General features: G+C 39.2%; 1 protein-coding gene across 9 annotated transcripts in view; it reads right to left on the reverse strand.

The window, feature by feature from the left end:
• The window catches only part of LOC117400839 (AF4/FMR2 family member 1-like), an 89,854-nt gene that overhangs the window by 60,854 nt on the left and 13,649 nt on the right, over positions 1 to 15,351 (reverse strand). The window lies entirely within an intron of this gene.

The raw sequence follows: 15,351 nt of genomic DNA on the forward strand, positions 1-15,351 counted from the left end.
TAACATTCACAGAACAGAAATGGTTCAAGCTGCTGTCCAATGGGAATCTCGTTTCCTTCCCTGGCACATGCAATAATTGACAAGATAACCACAAGAGTGTCACAGTGAGCAAATAGAATCTGGTCCTCTTGGCTGTTTAGTTCTTTGCTCCATGGCCCGGAGCAAACCACACTGCTGTCTTTGTACTGAAGCTTTGATGTTTTGTTTTTTTTCCCCCAGATTTGATTAAACAAAATGCCAGTTCAAAGCTTCAGGGTCCTTTAGTGACTTAAAGTTCACTGGAGTAGAGGCCAAAATAAAATGCCTACATTTGTAACAACATAAGAAGCCTTCCAGACAAACAAAAATTAAATACTTGCCAAATTTAAAAATATCATCAAGATCTGAAGCTCTTAGCATCCTGTGGCTAAACTAAACGCAACGCCTTCCTGTCTCCGGGAGTTGTTTGGACACCAGGTACTGCCAAAAAGCTGTTTAATTTTTTTTTTTTTAAAAGTCTGACTTGCCTTTGAGGTGTAATAAGAGTACCGCATTGAAAACTAAAAGATGTAACCTTTTATTGCTCTACTGAGGGCATTTCAGAGTGTTGCAATCAACAAAACTGGCTTTGCTAGATTACCGTTCTGGCTGCAGTAGATGTTATCTCCCAGCATTATACAGTAGGCTTACCCAGACCAAGTAGCAGCAGCCCACACATATACATGCATCTAAACATTAAAACCTCCAAGACATGACCCAATAAATTAACTTAAGATTAAAGTAACAAGGATACAATGCAAAATTAAAACTATTGCAAGAACCTAGCTTTGCAAGATTTAATTAAAAAAACAGACTTCTGTATTCTGGGTGGGGAAGCCCTATAGTCCAGTTTGTCTACAGGTCCCAAAGGGTGTTTTTTTCTTGCGTTTCACAAAAACTACTCGGCACGCCACTTGCTTTACCGATATTCTAGCAAACATATCCATTACTGCAGTCATTTTTTTTTTTTTTTTTTACCAAGTACTGTATCCAACAGCAACCTGTATATCAAATAGTATGCCCTTGTAAAAGCATTAGTCTATATACAGCTTCCATAATCCCCAGATTCTAGCACTCAATAACTTGTTAAAGACTCCTAACCAAGAAATAGAAGTGTAAGGGTGCCCCAAGTCCCTATGGTCCCTAGCAAACTTCATCACAACTTGACAAGCAGTTCTAGAGATACATGGAAACTTTACAGTGTGACTTACAGTCGACTCCACTGCTTCAGAAATACAACTCCTGTTGTGAAAAATATATTTAGTGGTCAAGGTTTTGATACTGAGGGTATTGCAAATTAGGTTTAAATTAAACCCTCCAGGGCTTTGTAGAAAGCCTTCTGAAACGCACATGGATTTAATATCCCAGTTGCTGACAGTACAATTAATAGGCAATTACCTGCAGTGTTATTTGCAAATTTAGTGCCTAGCACTAGCAGCCACAAAGATTTCCTTTCAGCACCTGAGGGAGGGAGGGGGGGTATAACTCCTAAAACAGATTAACTTGCCGTGTATTCTCTAAAGCACTCTTGAACAATTCACTTTATACTGCGTAGTAGAACTATATGCTTCAGCTTCCTGGACATGCTTCTATTTCTATAGTAGCCATATATGACCAACATGTAAATTTGTAATGATACAATCAATTAAATCAATAAACAACTTTTCTTTTTATTGATTATAATATTTGTCTGTGCAACAGTAGTAAGTTTTTGTTGAGTAGGACGCTGTTCTCTATAACACAGGACGTGAATTGCGTGTGTTCCAGACAAGCCTGGAAATATCTGCAAGCTCTATTAATAATGACAAACCAACGACACAGTAACCAAGGAAAACCAAGCTCATGTCATCTGCAATTCAGATCAAGAAACTCACTCTGCAGATCATGAGTGTGCCAGCTTGGGGCTTCCTCCTCCTGAATGGGGACTGCACTGGTATTCTCCAATGCTGAAGACAATGCAAGGTACACTGCCTAACAAGGAGCAGCTTGCTCACAGAAACTCCTCAACGGTTAGTGAACAGGTACATTTAGGGACTGAATCTAAAATCTTAAAAACAAAGGCTGTTTTTATAAGCTTTTACAGCAAAAATCTTGGTACTACCAAAAAACAAAACAAAGCAAAACAAACAAACAACTGTCATTACAATTATGAAATATATGAACTCCATTCTTTACCATAACTTCGAGGAACACAATATGCATGGATATGAACAGGTGATTCCTTGGATATTGCTAGTGTGTGGGTTCAATGTTCGACTGCATATCCCCCTTCCAAGAACATTTTGGACTAAATTCTTTGGATTAAATCTGACCTAAATTACTATTTACATTTCAAAATCAATAAAAGAAAAAGAAAACATTGGTTCATTTAAAATGATATAAATTTGAATTAATAACCCATCAATGAATGGAGTGTACATACAATCACATGTTGATAATAACAAACTTCAGTGTTTTACACCCAAACAGTGATCTTGCAATGATTGTTGCGGGTCTGCAGGTTTTCAATGTCAATTTGCGAAATGCGAGTCACTTGGGTAGTCTTCACTGTGGGGGTCATTGGACTGCACAACACACAACCCCCCCCCCCCCCCCGGCCCCCCGCATTTCCTGCCAAGGTTCATTTTTGTCTATTTCTTATACATCTAAAACTGCATCTGCAAACAGTCTCACGGTGGCATGCACTGTGTAATCACATTTTTAACTTATTTTATTTTTAACAAACTGCAGAGCCCCATTGAAAAAACAAACAAACAAATAAATGCAGCCAGCCACAAGCTGGTGAAGCACTGGCCCTACTCCAATTTGAACATCCTTCCCTAGTGGGTATCAGCTATTTTTAACTTCATGTCTATCTGAACTTCAGTGTAAGACCAGGTCAAATTACACTCTCAGTGAGAAGCAGCATTGAGAGCCTCAGAACGCTTCCAACCATCAACTTCAGTTCAAAGACAGCTGTTTTCTAGCTGCACCGAAGCTTTAAGAACAGCAATTAGCAAACAGTAAAAGGTAATATATTTAATGTTCATTAACAAAATGCAGCAACACTTGTTGGCAAGACACCGTTTAAAATATTAACAAAAATGTCAGACAGGTTTTCATAATCCTCTGTGATCACCGTAAATGGCTTCCTTCACTTTTAACTACATTGTTGGCCAATATATCTTGACAGCTTCCATTCAATTAACATGGCCATTGCCAATTTTATAAAAAAAAAAAAAAAAAAAAAATCCAAAAATCCATTTAGCTAAAAAAACAGAAGTAGCTTCACTCCCACCCTTAACTCACGGGCAGCCTGTAATTAAAATGTCATTCTCTTGCATCAATTGGAGGTAAATATGCTTAAAAGCCAGTCCCTCTGGCCTCTGGAAAAACCGCTACAGTTGCCAGAGCAGGGATCAAATGTGTATTGAGCATAGGATTGCAAACAGGCAGAACACACCGAGCTGACCTTTTCATATGCAAACCGAGTCTGTGAAGCAGCAGATACAAACAGGCAGCTCCAACCTACACAACCTACTCTCTCCATGTGGATTTACAGGTTGACGTGCACCATTATCCCTTGAAACATTTGAACTGAAGTGCTAATCCGGCATTGCCAACTCAACGATAAACTAGGGGATGGATAGGCTTGCTGCAGGGCATCCCTGTTCTTGTTGATATGCCCACTAAACGGGGGCTTGTGGTTTAACAGTACTTCAAACACTAGTTCTGTTGATTAGTGTTATTCACAGTCATACTTCACACAAACTGGGTGATGGGATGCATAAGAAATAAATGATCCTCTCTGTTCAGCTGGGGCACAACCATTTTCAGGACCCTACTCTGAAACAAGTAGGATATAATTAGGGATGAGTTGGTCAGTTTTTCCAGCCCTAAAACACATCAGGTTAAGATCAAGTCAGAGTACCTAATGTAGCTCAGATCGACATTGCTTTTAAAACAGATTCAAGAATAAATTTGCTTCCATCTTAAGAGGAAGAAAGTTATTAAATAATGTAATAACTATATTTTTTATTCTGATCAACACCTATACAGTATAACCTGCTATATGTTAACTTTTTAGCTCACAAACAATAATCAACGTCACAAACTGTTAAGTCTAGAACTCTTACATTGTGATTTGCATAGTGTTTTTGGTACAGTACCGGATCAAATGAGCTGGCGAATCAAGAATTGCATTTTAAAATGCACATCTAAACAGGTTTCCCTCAAAACATTCCTTGAACTGAACAAGGTTTTAGGAAAATGTGCATTTCATAGACACAGCGGGGGAGTTGGATAACAATCCCAAGGATGGGTTGAAGTCAGGGATTGTTGAAAACATACTTACAATATGAAAACAAAAAGTTAGTCATGAAGATCCAGGGTGTTAAATTATTTTAGACCATCAGCCCCCAAGTTTGTGCAAAGGAGTATGGTTGTCTCAAATTACCTGGGAAATCCAACCTCAATAATTGAAAAGTTCAAATATATGACGAAGCTGCATCAATAACAATATAGAACAACTCTGGTAACGCAGTTTACTGAATACAGAATAGCTAGATAGGGAAGAAGTGATTCAGTTATGCAGTTCACAAAAAGTTACATAATGGCATTAAATCAGAGAAAAACAAAAAACAAAGGGCTAAATCAAACAATCAGTTTAACGTCCTAGAGTACTCCAGTGTATGGTAATGTTATGTAAACCTGTTTATACTCATCAAATCAATTCCTTGGAAGTTGGTTGAAGATTAGGTCCTTTAACGGTGGAGCAGGAACAGTGGCGAGCTTGTCAGTGCATCTCTGTATCTTTTTCCAACTGCAATCACCAGCAGGCATCTGCGAGATTGTTATTGTATCCAAGGTCATAGTCTAGCTGTTTAAACACAAACCCACAGCTGCTCTAAGACAAGGCACAGGCGATGAAACACAGATAAAGTGTTGTCGGTTCCAGTCCAGTTTCACTGGTCCACTTGACTTTGTACTGTAGATCAAACATCTTCCAAACTTATTCTCTCTCGGGTTAATTATTCCAATTAAACCTCCTTCAACTAAAGCTTGACATCAGCACACTCTGCTTTGTTAATGGAGGGTCCTTAGTTTTATAACCCAGTAGTGGGGTCTCAAAGGTATCTATTGTACAATAAAGTTAAAGGTTAACATATGATGATTTACACAGCCGCTGCAACGCTTAATATTAACGATATTGAAAAAAATGTTAGAGAAGTTTCTTACAAATCCATTGTTTGTCAAGACATGGTCCCATGCTTTAGAAATAGCGGCTCCAGTTTTCAACACCATCTCTAAAGACAACCAATCAGCAAGAAGTAACTTGTCCTCAGACCTAGATTTAGATTTGTTTACAAAACATGTGGGATATAATGTTCTAGAAACATTCTCAAACTCTGCATTTTTATTTCTTTATTTCTTTTTTTTAAATTTAGTCGTTGCCAATTATTTTTATTATTTTCTCCCAATTACGGTCGGCTCACCGCTACCACCCCTGCGCTGACTCGGGAGGGTGAAGATGAACACACGCTGTCCTCCGAAGCATGTGCCGTCAAGCCGACCGCTTTTTTTTCACACTGCAGACTCACCATGCAGCCACCCAAGAGCTGTGGCTCTCGGGCAGCTACAGGCAAACCCCGCAGGCGCCCGGCCAGACTACAGGGGTCGCTGGTGCGCGGTGAGCTGAGGACACCCTGACCGATCTAACCCTCCCTCCCCCCGGGCGACGCTCGGCCAATTGTGTGCCGCCCCTTGGGAGCTCCCGTCCTCGATCGGCAAAGGAATAGCCTGGATTTGAACTCGCGACTTGCAGGCTATAGAGCGCATCCTGCACTCACGTGGAGCACCTTTACTGGATGCGCCACTCGGGAGCCCCTATTTCTTTATTTCTTTATCTATTATTAATGTTTTTATTTATTTATTTATTTTTTTAAGAACTACTGAAACATTAGCAACATATTTGAAACCTAATTATTTTCAGAAGTGCAGGCAACAGCCGTTTTTGGAGACCAACACACCTTAGACTGATTACATTATATTAGGATGGGAGTATCATCAGCCCCTAAACAAAATTCACAGCAAGAAAAAAGCTTCTCCTTTATCGGAATACAAATGCAGGTGTAATACACTCTTCCTAGGCCGATTCCAAGAGCCAACCCAAAACCCAGTAAGGATTAACTTGTATCTTAAATCATATAAAAACAGGTTGTCACAAAATACCAACCTCTCACCTGAGTAACAATAAAATGGAAAATATGGAAAAAAATGGACAGGGGTTAGGTGACTGTTCCAGGTGGCGATTTTAGACGCAACATTAAAAATTACTTAATATTTCAAAAGTAATTCCGCAGCCCCAACATCAATCTGCAATAGTGTACGCTGCTGCATGTGGACAGGTGTTGAAATGCCACAAAAAATGCCAAGGAATTACCCAAAACGTTATTAATTAATCACATCAGACTATTCCACTTCCACACGGCTTTCTCAAGAAACAGCATAAAAGCCATTTGAAAGACTGGGTCAACTCTCAAAACTAACTCATGAGTTACTTAAAGTTTGTCTGGACGAATTAAAACAAGTGTTCGAGTACCATATGCCATGCCATGGCTACTGTACACATTAAAATAGAGACTGCAGTATTATGAAAAATGAGGTACACTGTACAACATACAATTTTTTTTTTTTTTTTTTTTTTTTTTTTTTTTTTTAAACAGACGGATTGATAGACAGGTTACTCCAAATACTGATACTCTCAGTCACTTGTGCTAATCAACCTCCTTGCCAAGAAGTTTCAGTTAAGTGATTCTCTAGATATTTGTAAAACATGCAGATGGACACAAGCACTTCCACTAATCTCCATTGGTGGAAACATCCCCATGGAGTGTAAGAAGGTTTCAACAGTCTAAAAACGTTTCAATAAGTTGGTTCCCAATAGGAATTCACAGTCTATATTTACACTACCCAACCCAATTAAACTAACAAGAGAAGTCTAGCCAAGCCTCAGCAGACTACTGTACTGCACCTTTGCATCTAATCCAATCCAGTCCAATCCAATCCAATCCCCTGGCACCAAAACAGTCCCCGATTGAATTCTATTAAAAACGCAGGTAATCGCTCGGAAGAGCAATTGATTAGAGAGCAGTTTTGTACAGACCTGGCTCAAAAATAATGTAATATAAGATTCTCTCGATTTGTGTTCCCAAAAACCTCTCTCAATACGACTTACCTGGACCTTTTTTTAAATTAAAATAAATAAATAAATAAATAAAATTCCAGGTCTCTATTGTCCTGCTGAATCACTGTGGCAATGCAGTTATATTGCATATAAAAATAGACACTCAAGCAAAGTTGCCCCAGGAAATGTTTTGTTATGAATGACTAAACCCAAGTCAAAACCTAACTTTCAGCAGCTGTAAACTGAAATGAAGAATAACCCTGAGCACGGTCTTGGGATTGCAGAACAGTAAAAGGAAACCATGCCAGATCCACACACAACAGATCATTCCCAAACACTCATGTATCTATCTAAAAGAAAGTTTTGGGGTTTACCTGTAAACACACAGGGCAGCTAACACCCCAAATGGGAGCTTACTGTACTTCCCCTGTCTAAGAGCAGAATTATGTCAAATCAGCAAGGGAGTGCACCATCTGATCTAGTCTTTGGGGTGGGTTCCATGGCTAAATTAAGCCACTGTTTTTGTTTCAGTTCATTGTTTGCTACTGTCACAGGGAATTGACAGCAAGGCGTTGCAATAGCATGTGTTTAGGTCCTATACATCAGCACTGAGCAACGTAAGTGGGTTTAGTTTAAATAGAGGCGGCAAGATCTCCTTAGATACTCTATACAGTGTATACAATGTAAACAATCCTGCCTGCACAAAGTGCCATCAGCCTGGGATTTTTTATGAGCAATAAACAGATTTTTCTTTAGGACAGAATAGTAATGAAAAACATTGTCAACTGAAAGATTCTGGGTACAGTAGGTACAACTTCTGTATGGTTGTTCCTATAAAACCATAAGAATATGTAGGAGGAAACCAACTTTGACAAGCAACTTGGATTGAGTACGGACAATTTAACAGGTTGTCATCAGCTGTTCTACACTAGATTATGGTACTTTTGATCTTTTATTCCTGCCTTCTGTTTTCCAAAAGCAATTTATTGTTTGAATTATTTTGAATCAGACTAGAATTCTTAAATAAATATATGTTACTTGATGGCAGTTTGCATTTGGGGTGGAATTAATGTGTGATTTGTACTAAACCCATATCATATTACAGTAGTCGTAGGCAGTGCTCCTACAGCAGAGACTACTGTATTACCTTCTCCTTCAGAATTTTGATCAAGTGTAATTAAACACCCAAGTAGATTGATTGTTATCTTGACCTTTTTTTTCTTTTTCCTTTAATAATTACAACCTAATGGCTTAGTTAATATGTTGGAGACTCGGCTAACAAACAAGTGCATTATTCTTGCAGTGGCCGTCTGTGTGCCCCAAGGGAAGGAGAAATCTTGCCTGGTTAGTTAGTAAAGAAAATCTCACTGGAATCTGAATTGGCATCTGAATACAGCTCACCTGGTCAAATAGGGTATGGCTACCTGTAGCAAAGTGGTGGATTGTGTACAGGTGCAGGAGTGATGCAGTGCACAATGAACAGACAGAGAATTGTAATCCAGCTGGAAACAGTTTTTAATGATTATAATCCTGGTCTGGTGACCAAACATTAACTCCAGGCAATACACAACAATGTGTAATGCACTGGAAGTAAATAAATGGGTTACAGTCCCAAATAATAAACACACATATCTTTCCAACAATGCACAAAACACGGTCACCAGTCCTGGGTGCATGCTGTAGTGCTTGTGGTGGGTGATACAAGTTTATTTGTGACAAAAGTGAAGTGCTGTTCAGGGTTTTGTGCTGGCCCTTGGTGACAGCTCCGGAACACGATAGTCGTCTAATAAATTACAAACAAACAATTCTAGACAAACAAAACGAAACACTCACGGTACCTCTATCACTGGGTCTCTCACAGGTCCTTACAGTTTAAAGAATTAAACCAAATGAAGGAACAGATTGCAATTCTCTGTCCCCTTTTTATGCTGTCACACATGACCCCTTGGTAAACGAGTGCAACCACCTCTCCAATCTGCGGCTGCCACATAGTTTACTTTCCGGATCAATGCGTTCTTGCAACGGAGTCTCGCCTTCATCCAGACTGGACGGCTTCCCGACCCTGGGAAAGAACTCTCAGACCAGCCCGTCCAAAGAACTCTGTTCTCGCTGCTTAGCGCTCCCACAGGTTGGGAGGGAGATTTACAACCAAGAATCATTGTCTTTCTGTCACACTGCCAAAAGCCAATTCTCCTCACTGAAATTCATCAATAGTTCAGAATTGCACGAAGTGGAATCTATAAAACGGCACATTGCAACAGTGCTTGTTGATAAAACAGCAGGATAGGTCAGGTGTTAAAATCCCAGTCTTGTTCTCCACATGGTCAATGATTTCTGGTGCATAGCCCTTTATTATCAGCAACTGTTTCTCAGTGCATTGCTTCCACAGTTGTAGATGTAATCTCCCGGTAACTTTTTTTTTTTTTAAGCAAGTGTTCAACAGATACCTGAGACACATATAAAACACCATTTTGTTTTTTTTCTGCAGCTAGTTACTGTATTTAGTTGCTTAAGGACCGGATCTTAAAGCACAGGAGGGTCAACAAACCTACAGAAAATTTTGAAAACTTTGAATTTTCAGTAAGAGAGGGACTTGTAAATTCTTCCACCTTATGCATTTTAGTGCCTCATTATGATCAACATTGGAGCACTAGCAAAATATGCTTACTGTTAATTCTGTATTAAAACTCGGCTAATTGCATATTATACTCTAAATTGTTTTTATGATGACCTCAAACTTAAGTGTTGTGTGCAAGCAGAAGCAGAGCTGTGAAACTCATGGCTAACATGAGAAAGTGTCAGGTGATGGTAAAAACGCCTGTATTGAAGCCCCATGAACATGTTTCTCTACGTGGGGGGTGAGCTAGACAAGTAACGCCGGTGGCATTTTAAATACTGCTTCAAAGACTTTCCTACAAAAAAAATATTAATTTATGTAAAACATTGACATCAGAGGTCGAGCAACCCCCACTATTTATGTTGTTATAAAAAGAGGACAAAAAAAGACATGAAGAAATGTGTCCCGATTCCTGATATACACTAAAGATGCTTTTAAAAAAGGAGTCCAGTGAAGACTTGAATACTGTATTACTCCACCTTTGACCTCCAGAACCTGACACCTCACAGACCGGCTCTGGACTAGGGGCTGGTGTACAATACACTCAATCTCGCCCGCTCTTTAGAAGTATCTCCTTACACCCAGAAAACACATTCTGCAGTCTCTGTAATTCCATGAAACTTGAACCAAGAGCAGAGCATTGGCTATTTGACTGCTCCACTTGGTCCAAAGAACTCGTTAGGTTAATGCTTCTTAAACTGCCGACCAAATGACACTTCTGTAAATCTGTTGCAATTCAAGTGGTGTTAAACATTTTTTAAAAGCCTTAGCTTTCATATTAACCCTGTAATGCACTTTGTTACAGAGAAAGGCTATTTATGTTACTAGCTGCTATTTATTACTAAGGAAGGATAAAAGGAAGGATTCAAAAAAATTGCTTTTTTTGTTTTGTTAAAGTATCAAGCTCTGCACCCAAGTGTTTTTATACTAATTTTCATTAATAACATTAATCCCAAAGCAGATTACCAAAGGGTACACCTTTAATGTTTACTGTGTGCAGTGTAAAATTCCCTGAGCTCCTACAGTTCCCCCCTTCCATCAGATTATATCGCTAACACCGTTTAAATCAAGAAACAAATTAATAAAATATAAAATACGCTAGAGGGTGTAAATGCTTCAGATGAGGGGTTGAATCATGTTTACTGGGCACTGCATGACAGATGTTAGATGTATCAAAGCCATAGCTATCGTGCACATTTTGGTTTTATTCAGTATCAGTCTCATAAAAGATGTGCTATAAAAACAGTTATTTAATCTCCTGATGGGAAACCCATAGAACTTAATTTGGATCTAATGTTTTCCTTTTTAAAATGGAAAAAAAAACAAAACAAACAATATAATCTACTCACTTGAGCTCACATTCCAAGGTGTAATGAGAATTCAACAATATGGGATCATTACTTACTGTTTTGGAAAGTGACTTCATTGCCAACCTTCATATTGAACGTTCTGAGTTTATGTAGAATTCAGATGCATGTAAAGATTTTTGCCTATGTATTTCCATGACCTTGTAGCTCTTCAGTTTGGCATGTGGCCCAAAATACACCCATGTCGGAGTGACTGGCTTTTCATACCTCAGAGTGCAGCTGTGGCCTTGGGACAGATAACACTTGTTTTCGCATAAATTGTTTCTGCTTAAGCTGTTTTGAGCCTATATACAAACCATAATCAAATCAATTGAAACTGGTTCTAAAACCATTTACTTTTATTAAAAGTGACATGTTATAACTTTAGGCAAGTGTCACAGAACACATAATAACACACTATTGGAACACGTAGGTTTTTTTTCTGATAATCACGCAGCTTGTGTGGGGCAGTGTACACATTCTTCCAGTTAAATGGCACAAGCTCTTATTGTTTCATCAGCCTGTGTTCCTTTTCATTATACAACACAATACTTATGCTTACCATTTGAATGGTAAAGAAATCATTGGAAATGTCTGCAAACATCGTGTGATTTTCCTGTGTTTAATGTAAGCTCTGAATCAACGCAGGGTTAATGAAGTCTTGACATTAAGCTGTACATAGCTGGTGCACGTCAGCCGTTTGCCATCACCAGTCTTGTTGTTCGACCCTGTGATACGTGGGTATAGCACTTTACTGCCTGTGAGAACTGAGTAAAACTTCTCATGCTAGGGAAATAAGACCAGATTTGGTCAAGGAAATTACGTAAGCTAGCTGTATATCTGTGCTGTACGAAGCAATTTCTTTGGTCAGGTCCGGTCGGCTCAGCAACTAACATCTACACTGATGCAGCTCAGATATTACACCTACCGTATGCTGCATGTGTTCTTTTATTTCAAACAACCAGCCTTGAAAAAAAGATATACTGCAGCCCTGAAACAATGACTGTCATTCTTGATCTGAACATCGACTCTGCCACAGCCAGCAGCTACATATTCAACACTGCAGCACAACACTTCAAAAAGGGGTACATTGGAAAAAGCTTATTTTATCAAAAATCAATGTGAAAAGCTGCCTATTCACAGTGCCATATGAAATCAATGAAGTTTACAAAAAAAAGGTGATTTTTCAACCACCAATATAAAAAAGAAAGAAATCTGAAAATTGATTTGCAAGAATTAACACTCCATTATAAAAAATATTAAAAAAATGTTGTAAGAATTATTTCCATGAAAACAACAACTTCGATGCGGCAGCGTGAAACAGCCAGCATGAAACAATTTCAACACGTCCTCCCCTTCCCCTTTTTGTATTATTATTTCATTCCATTCTGATTCATGATCAGGAGGTTGGTCAGCTAAATAAAAATAGTATTGGTGATGTCAATACATGGCCATTATCAGGCTTCATGTAACAAAACAGTAATTCTCTGAAGAGGACAACTCTCGTTTTAGAAAATGTGTTAATGTAAGATGTTTGGTCTTATCTAAGGATTTAGTGATTCACTGGAAGCAGGGCAACCAAGCTCAGTGCTGTACGTTCAAACTGATCAACTGTCTACAGTCTTCTTCCTTCTAAATAAAATAACTCAAGCTTTTTCTAAAAAAAAAAAAAGTCTCATTTCCTGAGTAACAAAAAATGAGTATTACTTCAAATCACCCCTAATTATTTTTGCAAGGTTATGGAATGGTTAGGCAAAACAATTTTTCAAGATACAGTAAAGCAGCCTTTATTCAGCATTAAATGAAACACACACAATAACTGAATCTGTCATAGAACCAAAAGGTTCCAGGGTCGTCAGATAGGTGCCATGGAGCCAGCTTTATTCTCACAATACAAAAATAACTTGACACCTGGTACCAAAATGTTGTTTCCATACTCCCCCTCCCCCCCCACAAAATACGATTGTACATCAGATTTGGCAACATTTACAACACAGTATATCAGTTTCTTATCCCTGGACCATGAGGAGAGTGCGAGAAGTGAAGGTCTGTGTGCGGATTTTAAGGGTGTGCATCTGCATCAGAGACAATTTATACAGTAGAGCCGACATCAGGTGTTTGCAGACAACCTTTGAGTGTTTAATTTATAGCGTGAAAAAGTGTGCGGTCTTTTTGAAACAGCAAATTATAAACTCCCAAAATGATTAACTGGGGTGGAAATCAGTTACAACAGATACATTTGATTTGTATTACACCCAAATTGTTATTGCCAGAAACTTGTTTCCATGGATTCCCATTATACTCTGGCAGGGGCATTTCAATTTAAACTTAAGACTGGCAAATAAACTTTGCACTGGTAATTGAATAAAATGAAGGACTTTGTATTAGAAAGTATTTGAAAAAATGTCAAAATGAGTTTCTTAAATATAGGCCTATAAAAGAAACAAATCTATCCAAGTATGTTTACAAGTACTGTTAAGAAGCCATGTACAGGGGCTCCCGAGTGGCGCATCCAGTAAAAGCACTCGCTAGAGTGCAGGATGCGCTCTATAGCCTGGACGTCGCGAGTTCGAGTCCAGGCTATTCCACAGCCGACCGTGGACGGGAGCTTCCGGGGGCGGCGCTCAATTGGCCGAGCGTCGCCCGGGGGGAGGGAGGGTTAGGTCGGCCAGGGTGTCCTCGGCTCACCGCGCACCAGCGACCCCTGTAGTCTGGCCGGGCGCCTGCAGGCTTGCCTGTAAGCTGCCCAGAGCTGCGTTGTCCTCCGACGCTGTAGCTCTGAGGCGGCTGCACGGCGAGTTCGCAGTGTGTAAAGAAGCGGGCGGCTGACGGCACACGCTTCGGAGGACAGCGTGTGTTCATCTTCGCCCCTCCCGAGTCAGCGCAGGGGTGGTAGCGGTGAGCTGAGCCTAAAAAAAAAAATTGGGCATTTCAAATTGGGGAGAAAATAATAAAAACTAATTGGCAACGACTAAATTTAAAAAAAAAAAAAAAAAAAAAAGAAGAAGCCATGTACAAGAAAGGAAAAACCTCAATCACTATAGAAAAATGAAAACGAAGTTCCTTGAATTACTATGACCAGTGGCAGATTACTTGATCAGATGGAGGGAACTGAAAGCTAACTGCAATAGATCAGTACACACCAGCAGCCTACTGAAAGGGAACAATGATTTGAAATACTGGAACAATAATCGGTTTGCAGGCTTGCTTGATTAGGTGCACATCAAAACACAAAAAAAAGCAGATTAGATTTCCTTAGAAAAACTTGCAAGCCTTGTGCAAGAATTCTTACTAAAAATAGAAGGCATTGCAACAGTCAACTTCAAGCAGTGAGAAGGAACATACACTACTGTTATTGCGTTATGCAATGTTGCAAGCGTCCAGGGTTCATCTGACAAGATCCATAATCCTAAAACGTAACCAGTGAGGCTGTGTGGTCCAGTGGTTAAAAAAGGGCTTGTAACCAGGAGGTTCCCGGTTCAAATCCCACCTCAGCCACTGACTCATTGTGTCTTTCGGTTGAGACGTAGTTGTAAGTGACTCTGCAGCTGATGCATAGTTCACACACCCTAGTCTCTGTAAAATCGCCTTGGATAAAGGCATCTGCTAAATAAACAAATAAACCTAAAACAATGCCTACTTCTTTTACTGAGATTCGCATTTCACATGCTCATCCACAGTTTCTGCCAAACTAGACAGCTGCATCCCAAGTTGTAAAGTCCAGTATCTCACGACATACTTATTTTGTTAACATAACTTTATATAAAAAATAATTTAAAAAAAAAAAAAAAAAAAACAGTTATGAAAACAATCATTCTAGTATGTCTTTGACAAATGTTCTCTAGATTTATAACAGCTTAACATTTAAGTTTGACAAACTGGTTCTAGCAATATTATATTTCCCTGTCTTCGAGTCTATGTTCAGTTGAACTAGTCAGAACTCCAAATCAACAGCTTGGTGGGGGTGGTGATGTAGAGTAAAGCCAATATAAACAAACATTCAAGTTAAGCAGAACTCCTCCCATTATGGAACAGGATTAAAAGGGATCAAATCCACTCACTGCCAGTGTTGCCAGATTGGGTGGGTTCACGCCCAATTGGGCTTGTATTTTTTGTATTGTGCGTGAAAAAAATGGCATTAGGCAGGTGCCTATTTTTTGGGCTAGTTTTGGGCATTTGTGCGGACATTACATTTGGATATATTT

This window comes from Acipenser ruthenus, chromosome 2 (genome assembly GCF_902713425.1).
Source record: "Acipenser ruthenus chromosome 2, fAciRut3.2 maternal haplotype, whole genome shotgun sequence".
Classification (NCBI taxonomy): domain Eukaryota; kingdom Metazoa; phylum Chordata; class Actinopteri; order Acipenseriformes; family Acipenseridae; genus Acipenser; species Acipenser ruthenus.